At 50.1% G+C, this 12,425-nt stretch overlaps 1 protein-coding gene across 7 annotated transcripts in view; it reads right to left on the bottom strand.

Moving 5' to 3' along the window:
- The window catches only part of CXXC5 (CXXC finger protein 5), a 101,736-nt gene extending 92,736 nt beyond the window's left edge, over positions 1-9,000 (bottom strand). For 4 of the 7 annotated variants that reach the window (XM_073356035.2, XM_073356042.2, XM_073356043.2 and 1 more), the window contains exon 1: positions 8,434-8,865. The gene's annotated coding sequence lies outside the window, so the exon portion shown is untranslated. The other 3 variants (XM_073356036.2, XM_073356037.2, XM_073356038.2) reach the window with 3 other exon arrangements.
- Between the last annotated feature and the right edge of the window lie 3,425 nt (positions 9,001-12,425).

Genomic DNA, 12,425 nt, shown 5'->3' with positions numbered 1-12,425 from the left:
CCACTTGGTACCCGGGCCCTGCTCAGGCAGCTTGCCCAGGCAACACGCAGCACGAGTGGGCAGGAGGGGAAGCCGGCCCTGCCCCAACATGCCAGAGCATGGGCAGAGAAGCAATGAGCAGGAGAGTAGTAAAGAAATTTCCCCTTCTTTAACCACAGCTCCAAACGGGGTACAAGCCATACCAGCTCAGAGCCCCTTCGGCAGGACTCGGCTTCACATACACCATTGTTATGGTGGTGCCACTCGGCCTGGGGTTGGCGCAGTCGCCGCCGATTGCTGCCACGGGGAGTGAGATCTGCCGCAGGCTCTGCTGACCCCCTCACACCCACTGGCTGCCCTGAAACCTGCCCCTTGTCCACGTCACCTTGGAGTCGGACCCCAAAGCTCTAAGCAGATTCCATTGTTTCCTCCCTCTCTGGCTGCATAAGGGCTTTGCTGGTTAGGGAAAAAAGCAGCCCCTTTCCCCCCACTATTTGCGCCAACTACCTCTTATCTTCTGCCCTCCCAGCTCCTCCGCTGCAGCCTCATCCCCACCTCCCCTACGAGCCCCCTACTCCTGGCAATATTGCTGGTCCTTTTTCCCCCGTAGGCCTGTTAGCTCAGCCCCTCCACTCTCCCCACTCACCCCATCTCCCACCAGACATAAAACTGATCTAAGAGGCCATTTGCCTCCCTTCTTGTATGTTATACCTTGTCTGTCCCCCCCCTCCTGCCTTGTCTGTCTGGTCTATGCAGACTGTAAGCAACTCAAGGCAGGGATCGTCTCTTACTCTGTGCAGTGTGGAGCACAATGGGGCCCTGATCCTGGGGCATCACTGGCTTAACAAACAATCATCCTCCTCCACTCCACAGAAGGTAAATTTCAATGGAGCTGGGTGTTGCTAGGCATACAGGCTCATCAAAATGGGTAAAGATCAATCCCATTGGAGTTGCCCAGCTCCAACAGGAAACAAATTGGGTTTCCGTTAAGGAAAAAAAAGGATTCAAAGCGCTAGCGAGAGGGGGAAATGTTAAATGCTCCTTTGGCCAAGGGAGGAATTCAGTCTCCACCTCTCTTACCAAAGCTCGCAGAGCTGGAGAGAGACCCAACAGGAAAAGCTGGGATCGCCCCCAGATCCGGGGTCCTCTGGAGGAGAAAAGCGCCAGAAAGGCCCCCTCTCTCCTGGAAGTTGAAGTTGAGGGGCGGGGGGTGGGAGGGTGGAGGAAAGCTTCAGCACTATATTCTTGTTGAGCACCAGAGCATGAGTAAACACGATGGAGGCTTTTCGTGGTCTGGTGAGTTTAAGCTATGAGCTGAAAGTTTAACTGTTAATACACTTAACCAAGGGGTCCTTCCTGCGCCCGGGTTTGGGAAAACAAATTTGCCATCAGTGAAGAGGGTGGGGGAGAGACCGGGGCAAGTCAGCACCGCCCCAGTGGAACCAGCCTCCTGAGGAGGGGAGTGGTACATCTGCGTGGAGGCTGGAGGAAAAAGGGCGGAGGGGGGGAACAGGACTGGAGGGGGCTGGCTCCGGCCTCCTCATTGTGAGCCTGAATGTGGCCATCAAAGCGCGTGATGGAGTGGCAGCCAGACAAAGTGTGGAAAGCCACACCACCTCACCGGCAGGAAATCCAGAGTCTCCCAAGCAGGGACGGCATTTGAATAGCAAAGGTAGCAGAGTGCCAGAGGAGATGCCTGCTGCTAGGTCCCAGACAGAGCGGGATCCAGGCCAGCACACGGCCAGGCTGCTGACGGGTGAGCAGGCAGCTGGCCCCAAGACAGTCATCTTGGTGGCTTGGCATGATTTGTTTCAAGTCTCCTCACCCTGGAAGTGGCAGTCGCTCCCAAAGGCTCCCCCAGCCCATCCTAAGGATCCCAGCACCGGAACATGTCCTGCATCGGGAGGGAAACTTCCCACCAAGGGGGCCAGCGCAGCTCCTCTCTGGGTGAGAGCTGGTGTAGTGCCATGGAGCTCCCTGATTTACAGGTCTCTGGAGGATCTGGCCCCAAAGCCAGGGGGTGGGCAGCCCCTAGGAAAGCCTCAGGGCCAATCCAGGGTTGGTGTAAATGGTGAAGCGATGGCACTTGCATGATCCAGCAGGCCTGCAAACCCAGGGAATGGGAGTGGAAGGGACCAGGGGCTGGTAGCATCCAGAGATACAGTAACGCAGCACCCTTCCCTCCAGGTTTTCACTCACACCTGCACCATCTGCTACCCCCCCGGCCCAGGCCCAGGTGAAGCCCAGCTGGCAGGGGACCCCCCCAATGCATCAGGGACACAGCCTGGACTCCAGCCTTTTTACACCCCGAAGAACGGTTTCAAGTGGCCAGACCGCTGCCCATGGTGGGGGCCAGCGTGCACACCTGTCAAACGCCTCGTCTGCATGAGCTATGCGCCTGTGCCCCCCTACAGGCGCCACCTGGCCAAGGCAGACATAAGGCCTGAGCCTGGATCCAGTGGCGTGAGAGCAGAATCAGGCCCAGGGAGAGTAACCGACACCACCACTCACAGGGACTTGGCTCACACTGGCTTTCAAGCTCCAGATTGGCCCTTCCAGGCACAACGGGCCCGATTCTGCTCTCCTGTATACCAGTGTAAATCAGGAGGAACTGCACTGAGATTAGTGGATTCAGACTAGGGTAAACGGAAATCAGGTGAGGTGAGCGGAAGTCAGGCCTTCTCTCTCTCTCCTTCTCCCTCGCCCCACCACCCACACTTTCTACAGACCCCTGAGTCTCACTCAGTTGCAGGGTGGGCACTGCAGCAAATTCACCCACTCCCCAATACGGCCTTCCATGGCACCTAAGGTGCTGGGGACCAAATCCTCTGCTTGTGTAAACTGGCACACTTCCGTAAAGTCACAGAACTCTGGTGGCTTATGCCAGCAGTGAGTTTGGCTCAGAGCTTCTAATTTCACACAGTAAACCCCCAATTCCTTCATTGCCCCTTTTCCAAACTCAGCCCTCCCCTGGAGACTTTGGCCTTGGAGAAAGCACATGGGAAAGAAGCAAAATATCAGCAGAACTTGCAGTGTAAATCTGAAGTGACCTACACTGCTAAAGGCAACAACGTGACACCGATGTAACTGAGAAGATGATCAAGCCAGTAAGCTGTCTAGTATTTTGCAATAAAATTACAAGCCCCCCTTGCAATAGTGTCTCTCTGAGCAGCACGCTCCTGCTTTGCTAGGATTCAGCTGAGAACACGGTCAATTCATCTCACCAAATGGCCCCCAGTCACTGCTGCACTAGAACCAGATTGGAACCAGCACCCTACAGGTGAAGAGCCCCATATGACCCTGCCCCGCACCCAGAGCCAATCAGTCCCCTTCTCCCCCCGCCAAAAAACCCCAACCCTCTCACTTGTAATTCACCTTGCTCTGTGTTACCAAGCTTTTAAATCTGAATGGGCCAAAGGGCCAGATCTTGCGCAGGTGTAGATCATTTCTATTGACATCGGTGCGGCTATGCCAATTTACACCAGCTGAGGGTCTGGCCGTAAGTGCTACTGGAGGAGCTCAGAAGTGAAACCACCAGAAAACCACATTGTGCTTAGGAACAAACGAGGATACCGACAGGCAGCCACATGTCCCCATGTGCTCCGAACGCATGGCCCGAGAGTGCCCCTGGTGAGAACAAGTCAGGAAATGCCATGAGCTCTGCCTTCTCATGGATCATTGCTGGGGGGAAGAGTTTATCCCACAACCTATTGGGTGGGCAGGGGAGTTGATTCCCCAAAACCAATGGAGGAGATGCCACTGACTCTGCAGGTAGGGGACACATTTCACCAAAGGGGACATTTACCCTGCTTAGGGAGAGGACAATTTGGCCCCTCTGTGATAGATGCCACTAGTGAGATGCACTGGACAAGTCCCTACCACAATAAACCCATTTCAGCATCCCCCTCTTGCATGACTCGTGTTAACTGCATCCTTTATCAAGGAGGAACAAGCAGGTTTTTGGAAAGAGGCACCTGCAAATACATCCTCAGCCAGTTAATGTCATACATGCACTTTTGGCTGCTGGGCTCATGCTGCAGACTGGATCAGTCCTCAGCCTTCAGGGCATCCCATGCTGCTGGAGTGTAACACGGCCCAATGTTATTTCACAGGCTCCGTGGGCCAAACTCCATGCTAGCGTAAGCCAGCACAACTGCACCAAAGTCAACCTTGTGGCATCTGCCAGAGACAAAGCTGGGTCCCTTTGGTCCTCAGATCTCCCCCTGTAAGTCCATGTCAGTAACAACTTGGCTCAAAGCCTCAAACAATTCATCTATTTTCCCACCAAAGTGGTGATAACCTGTGAATGATGTGTGCATGCATTCATTCAAAAAGTTTTACATTGTACAAAGCCCTTGCACACATGACACACACACACACACACACAAACTGCCTGCACCACCAAGGCCTTCTCCCCATTCCACCCCCCATTCAATAACCTCTGCATGCTCTAAATGCCCTTGTTTAGCCCAATGCAGACACTTCAATATCTTCTTTATTATCTCTCTAATCCAGGGTAAGCAATCATGTTTTGCAATGTGCACTTTGCATTTGCCACCAGTAAACAAAACTCCCACGCAAGTTCATTCAACAAGTTTCATTCATGGAATCAGCCGAACTTTCAAATCATTCCGAACATTTACTATGTCGATTTCATTTGTCCGACGCTTTAACCTGTCATTTCCTCATAAGCCACTTTGTCAGCTTTAATGTGCAGAGGAAGAACATCGACTAGAACTTCAAATACACAGAGCCAAGTCAACCCTCACCAGCAGAAAGCTATAAGCACTTCTTTTGTTAGTTTACTTTTATTATCACGCTCTGATGGGTTAACCCCAAAAAACACCCCGGGAGGTCAGATCATTGGGTCTATAAGGCTGATAAAATGCACATCTACGCACACACGCACACAATGGCGCCTACTTGGATTTAAGTGACAAAACGAGCCCATTCCCATGACAGGGGAACACAGTAAATGTTACCAACAGCTCCCAATTCCATAGGGGGACACTACTAAAATCAGGCAATAAATTTACACTTGGCAGCAAAGGGAGCTAAACCGACCCCTCTCTGCCTCGCCAATGTGGGCAGAAGCCTTGGAGAACAACACTTACGGGTTTTGTGCTCAATAAGGCACTAAAGAAGCCGATTTGTTTTTGACATTGCACTGAGAGTTCTCATCAAGGTCTAAATGCACAGACTGTTGTCATTTTTTCAAAAGGTGACACCATGCATAATCTTTCAGGAAAGGAATTTTTTAAAAAGGGAGGAAAGGGGCACTCTGTTTTCTATGTCTAACTAAAGGGTACTTTACACTCCAAAGGAAAAACCTAGGTCTGCTTTTCTATTAATCAACACCTCTTAAAGGCAAAATCCTCGCTACTTGGCCTTCAATTTCAATGGCTCATGTTTCTTTCAAAGCGCACATTAAAGCAAAGCTATTTAACTGTTGGAACATTTTTTTAAAACCTCACACAAATAAACAAAAGGAAAAAAACCCAGTTACAGTAGCAATAAGTGAAAGCAAGTATATTCAGGGTGGGACCTTTGTCAGCCCAAGTTCTCCCTATGCCTAGGTGCAGCATGGAAGACCACCCAGTGTTTGGGGAATCCTCCAGCACAGAGGGGATAAACGGGGTTGGAGTTAACAAAGAAGTTGCAGTCTGAGCTCTGAACTTCCTGGCTTTGGTGGGTTTAAGCTGGACCCCACACAATTACTTACAGCAGTTGCTTGTAGGGAAGTAGCCTGCAGGCCAAATTTTCACTCCCTGGTGCTATGGGTGTATTTGTAATAAATCACACCCTTGGACAGGCAAATCAGGGAGAGAAACACCCAATCACCCTCCTGTATAGGCAGCTACCTGATCTAAAGTCACAGGGTCCTGTTTGCATGCATAAGCATGGAAGTTCATGGGTAGCTTTGTGGAAGCAGCTGCTGGAAATTTAGTCTTTTTTTTTTTAGAAAGTGGAACAGCAAGTGAAGGTGGGGAAGTGTCCCTGTGACAGAATAAGGGCTCCAAGGAGCCTGGAAAAGCCAGGCAAGGGAACTATTAAAGGACCATTGACACTGTCATATCAGTCAGGGCCTATTCCCGAACGCGTCAGAAACATAACTTCCATTGAGTTCAGTGGTGCAAGACCCAGCTCATACCCCTTGCATGCAATGTATCTTTCAAGCTGCATGGTGATAAGAAATGTGCCCTACATTCTAATTCAGTGGGTTACAGATGGGGCAGCCCCAACCATTAAGTTTTTCTTTTAAAACACGGTATTTCCCAGGTATCCTACAACTAAGAGGGCATGGATCCTTTACTCCTTCATGTAGTCCTCAAATCACTCCAGTCATCCCATCCTCTCCAAAGAATCTACTCATGGGAGCAAAGATTGCTGGATCAGGGTCACATGGAGCTCTGCACACATGTGATCTGTTATCACTGGATGTGTGTACAGCTTTGTTTATGTTTAGGACCCAGAATAAGTAGCACTTCCTTTTTAATCGCTCATTTGAGCAAAGAATTAAAGGACCCAAACCAAATAACTGGGTGGAATGGGAAGGGCATTGGTCCTCAATGAGTTGAGCTAAGACCGAGCCGAGTTTTGTATAATAATCAACAGTACAGTAAATCATTTGCAAAATACACTACAGCACTACAGTTAGCAGCGTGCGGCTGTGGATGAGTATTAGATAAATTACACATTGTACACTGCAATCGTCTGCTTCCATTTAATCTTTTATTCTTAGTGTACATTCAGTGCCCACACATCAAATGCAGGGGGAGTGCAGCTCCAGCATGAATCGCATATTACCGACTCAAAGGCAAAGTGGGGGGAAAATATTACTTGGTTAAAAAAAACAAACTTAAGTTACTTGTCACACATGGCTCAGTTCCAGAGAGCCGCGCATCCCGCACACTGGCCATCCCTCACTGACTGCAGTTTGGGAAACAAAACTAAAATGGGCAACAACAAAATAGACAGATTTCAACTACTCCGTGGATGCAAAATTTGCTTTAAAAATAAATGAAACAAACTCAGCCCTCCTGTTGCTTTTATATAAAAAAAGAAACCTGTAGAAAACTCTGAACAAGCGACCCCAACACTTTGAATGCCCTCTGAGCTACAGAAAAGAAAAAGAAATCATATCCAACCCGCAAGTCAAAGAGATAAACCCAGGGAACGCTGTTCTGCCCCAAATCCTCTTCCTCCAGCTTTTTTTTTTTTTTTTTTTTTAAAAAAAGGGCAAATTAAAGCCGGGAAAACCCAAAGTCTGCCCCCCAGCCGCCTTGTGCTGCTCCCCGTCCACTCCCTCTCCCCAGCAGCGCCAGGCTCTGCATGGCAAGCTGGAGGCAGGCGAGGGAGGGTGGGCGGCCTGGGTTTGTTTGCTGAATCGCCAGCCCCTGGAAAGCAGGGCTAGGAATTGCTGACAGCCCCTGAGCTGCAGCGGCGCTAGCGGGCGCCGCTCTAATCCGCGGCTCACACAAGCAGAAGGGTCAGCTAGAGCCAGCCTGCTGCTTTCAGACACCATTGTAACCCGGGAAACAACCCAGTGATTAGATCGGGAGGGGTGGGCTCCCGATCAATAATGCAGCGTCCTGGGATAGAGGGGCTGGCTGCAGCCACCGTGCCACCGCCCAGCCCTGGAAACTGACATTTGCTATCCCATTTCCCCCTCCTGTTAATTTCACTCAAGGGGGGGGGAGGGAAGGGGGGGCAAGAGGGACAATTTCAATATTGCAGACAAAACTTTGCTCATTAAACGCCCCGTCCTCGCGGCCGCCACAACAATCCCCCCACCCCCCACGCTCCCGGCAGCAACCCCAATAAAGCAGCCGCGATCTGGGACTTACATGACTCCGAGCGCTACAGGAGAGAGAGAGAGAGAGACACACACACACACACACACGGGACTGGTCACTTTCAAATCGCGGTGCTTGGGGTTTGCTCCACCCCGCAAAAAATACCCAAAACTGGAAGAATCGGGGCGGGAGAAGCGATTAATTTCCCTTGGGGGGGGACTTTAAAAGGAAAGTGAGGGAGGGTGCATAACCCTCCCCCCTTCTCCTGGGATGTCTCTGCCTCTGCTCCAAGGACCTCTGGTGCCAGCCGGGCTGGGGCGAACTCACGGGTCATCTCCCATGGAGGATCCCACCACCCTCCTCCCCCCCCCAAAAAAAGTCCCCTCTTTTTGTCTAGACCCAGTGATCTGAGACCAACCTTCTGCCGCACTTCTCCATCCCGGCGGAGGTAGGGAGAAGGGGGGTTAGGGATAGGGGCTGGGTCGGAGCAAAGGGTCTGATCTGCCCCCTCGCCCCTTTCCCACTGATCAGCACCTGAACGGACGGAAAATTACAGGGCAAACTTTTTCCCGAGACTTTTCCCCCAACTCTTCCGTCGCCCGTGAATGTATCTGCATATTTAGCAAGCACAGGGGCCTTTTCACTCTCATGCACCTACCGGAGGAAGAGCGATCCGGAGCAAGAGCAGGAGAAGCAGCAGCGGCAGGGGAGGAAGGAGGAGGAGAAGGGAAGGATGGGAGCTGCAGCCACCACCACTCCGGGCAGTGTGTGTGTGTGTGTGTGTGTGCGCGCGCGAGCTGTCGCCGGCCGGATTAAAGAGCCAAATCCAGAGCATGCAAAAAAAAAAAAAATTAGCACCTGCCAAAAAATTGTCTCTTTGCAAAGCGAGGGGTGTTTGTCTCCCTCCCCTCGCTGTGGGGCGGGGGGGTAAATCAGCGGGGTGGGGGGGGGGCTGCAGCGCCCAGATCAAAGGGTCGCGTGCATGGGAGGAGGGGGGGGCTCACAATGGGAAATTGAAGGGGAAAAAAAAAGAAGTGAAGGGGTGGGGGGGGGGTGTTTCTCCTCCAAGGCAGCGTCTCCTTCCCCGCAAACCCACCTCTACATCCCTCCTCGCTCTGGAAGTACATAGACAGCCGAACCACATTGCATAGGGCTGCTGCTGCCCGGGGGCTGCCGGCAAAACCCGGACCGGACCAAGTCGCCGGCTGCCCACTGCCGCCGCCTCTGCCATCTCCGCCTCGCTCCCTTGGCCCTGCTCTTTTGCATGCTGAGCGCAGGCTTCTCCCCCCGCCCTCCCCAGCAACCAGCCCCAAAGTGAGCCGCAGCCCGGGGCAACTCCTCCAGCCGGGCAGGCAGCGCCGAGCCGCCTCCAAAGGAGGTTTTTATGCAATCGCTTTGATTATTATCTGATTAACTTGCAGCGTGGCTGCCGCTGCTGCATTCCCACTGGCCACATCCCAGCCCCCAAGCCCTCTGCCATCCCTCGCTGTCTCCTACACTCCCTCTTTTTGCTCTCTCCTTGTGTTCCCCCCCACCACCACCACCACGACGAAAAGCAACTTTGAGTTTATCGCCGTCCTTCCCCTTTAAACAAAATAAAAACAAACCCCAAAGTAAGATGCGAAACTTTGCCCAGCCGGCGTTCAGCAAGCTGGCCTGGGGAGGTGCTAGCCCAGCCGGGTTTGCTTCTCAGGGGCGATGTGATTTTTATTTGGGGCTTTGTTAAACTGGCCTGTTCGGAACTTTCTTTGGGGGGGGGGGGTTGGTATAACAAATACCGAGGTTCACGCTGCTTTCTGGTGAAAACACGCTCCTTGTGCCTCGCCACAAAATATCGCCAGCACATGGGCTGATTCATTGTGGAGCCTTTTTTTATGAATAAAGGTTTTCCCAGCGGTTCCTTAGGGGTGTAAATACTTCAACAGACCACTTGTGGTACTCGTGCTAAACTTTGAAGATCCTTTTTATTAATTAATTATTAATTATTATTATTATAACATGTAGATACAGATGTGCGTGAGCGAGAGCATGAGGATTTAGGTTTCCGCAATGGATTCCGCTTGCTTGGACTCAGAGCGCAGCTTTCTGTGGCATTTCAAGCTATTCTGAGCTGAAATTGTTCAAACTAGTCTCTGTACATTATGAATACATGACATTGGCCCTCAGTCTAATGCAATGTGTCCATTTATTGTATTTTTATTACATACCTTGGGCACATATATATAAATGCCAAATATATATAGATGCCTATATAGCTTCTGCTAACTGCTATAAGGCCCTCTTAAAAGGGATATATTACTTGGGGGGATTGATTGGAAGTGAAGACTACAGCAAAAATTCAGAAATTGACCATCAAGATATAATTAAGCTGCAGGTCCCTTTTGTTTTTTTTTTCAACACATGATGCAGACCTTCATCCTTATACACATTACCCTGCTGGCCAGGGGATGTGTTATAACATTCTTTAATAATGTATTTTGTATCACTTGTCTCAGGCTGTTTACCGTCTGACAAAGTTTGGGTTTAGCTCGCCGCATGACGTGACCTAGTCTTAGTAACAGAACTCCAGGACAAATAGTGGGAACTGTCTCAGATAATAATTAATTAATAATAGGATCATGTAATAATAGTAAGCACGTCTATAGCACTCTCAAAGCACTGTGCAAAGCTGGGCAGGTGCTATTAAGCCACGCTCCGTACAAGACATTTTCCCCTCAGTTCTTATAGTCCTTCATGTTCACTTTTAAAAATCATGTCTGCTGAGCATCTCCTGCAATCCTGGAGCATGTGTGAGGGACCCACACAGCACCCTGTTGATTTCCATGGGGCTCTGCTAGGGAGCAAGGGTCATCTCTCCCCTCCCCCCTGCCATGCAACGCTACTCGCAGGATCAAGGTCTTACATGGTACAACCTCCATCAATTTCAAGCGGACCAGGACCTGGCCCAGTGCTACTACTGTGCTCAGATGTGCTGGACAAGATAAACAGATGGCAGACAGCTAATCATAAAACTAGGTCTTTGGTTATAAACCACTTGGACTAGGGTGTGTCTCTCTCCATGATACCATACTGAGCTGCTGTCTCAATAAATAATTGTTATGACTGCTTTTCTTTCTGTGTCGCTTATACCTCACACGTTTTGTTCATGTTTGTGTGGCTGATGCCTAAAAAGCCTGGGACTGGGGCCCTGAAAGCTTATTCCGGGTAGAATAAGATAAAATGTCTCCACTCCAATATCCCCTACACAGCATCGAAGTTATCGTCCTCTATATTTCAGGTCAAAAGGCCATATGACCTCCCCTCAGCAAATTTGTAGCTGGTCAATATTTGCTGGTGCCAGAAGCTATTGACTAGCTAGGAAAGCAATAGTGCAAAACTCTTTTCAGTCTTATGATGCTGTGTCAGCCAGTTGTATGACAGTTGGTAAGCAATGGGTGTCACAAGTATGTACATCATATATAATCTGGGGATCATGTAAGTACCACTGGTCAGATGTGAACTTCTTACTGAACCCTTCCAGCAGATACATGAAGAAAACAGGAATGTGATATTTCCTGGTCTTGCTTGCAATACAATCTCAAATGGACTCAGGACCCAATTCTGCAAATGTACTCACATTGACTAGCAGGTGCTCATCCATTTACTTTACGTGTCCATTTAAGGAGTGGGTACTTCCTCCAGCATTACAGGAGGTACAGCTAATGTCTGCTATAGGCAAGGCTGAAAGGCAATTTCTATTCCCACTCTTCTCCATTTCTCGTAACTTCTTTTGGGGCTGAAGCATTATGTGGATTCCAATTTCTTATTCAGTTAAACTGATTATTTATACAGACCATGTGTGTGACCCACAGCTACCATAACAAGACCCTGATCGCTACCACACTACACATTTCCCCATTGCACACCTGGCCAGATGTATGGCAGGGGACAGCGAAGCAGGGGTTATCTTCCCCTGAAGCATCAGGGATTAGCCACAGCTGGAGACAGGACCCTGGATGGGGTGGACTAATGCTCTGAAGTGGTACAGAGAATCCTTTCCAGACGTCTGACTGGTGGGTCTTGCTCACATACTCAGGATCCAACTAATTGCCAGATGTGCAGGCTAGCAGGAATTCTCCCCCCCCCCCCCACCCCGTCTGATTAGAGGAACCTTGGAGATTTGCTGCCTGCCTGTGCAGCATGGGGTGTGGTTCACCTGCTGGGATCATCCGGGCATATCTCACCTAATCAATTCCCTGCCATGGCAGCAGCCTCTGGCATTGGTGGCCCCTCCATTTTCCTTCTTCTCTGCCTGGGGCACCTCTAGTCTCCTGAGGATGACATGCTTTAGGGCTCACTCAAGTTATTGAGCTCAATATAAGGGTAAATGGGTAAAAATTTCAGGCCTGGGTTTTACAGGAAGTCAGACTAGATCTAAAAAGTCTCTTTCCCCTTAAACTCTATGAAATAAGCAGGATATTTTCAAAGATACAACCAGGAGCCCAGGTACCCAACTCCCACTGACTTTCAAGGAGAGTTGGGTGCCTACTTGGCCTATTGTGCATTTGAAAATCTCCACCTCAATAAAGACAAAATACATCATTTCTATGCAAGGCCCATTACAAACACCTCAGGGGATTAGATCCCTACATCGGACACTGGAAAGTTATA

The sequence above is a fragment of the Lepidochelys kempii genome, chromosome 8, assembly GCF_965140285.1.
Source record: "Lepidochelys kempii isolate rLepKem1 chromosome 8, rLepKem1.hap1, whole genome shotgun sequence".
NCBI lineage: Eukaryota > Metazoa > Chordata > Testudines > Cheloniidae > Lepidochelys > Lepidochelys kempii.
This window is presented reverse-complemented; position numbering and strand designations above follow the sequence as displayed.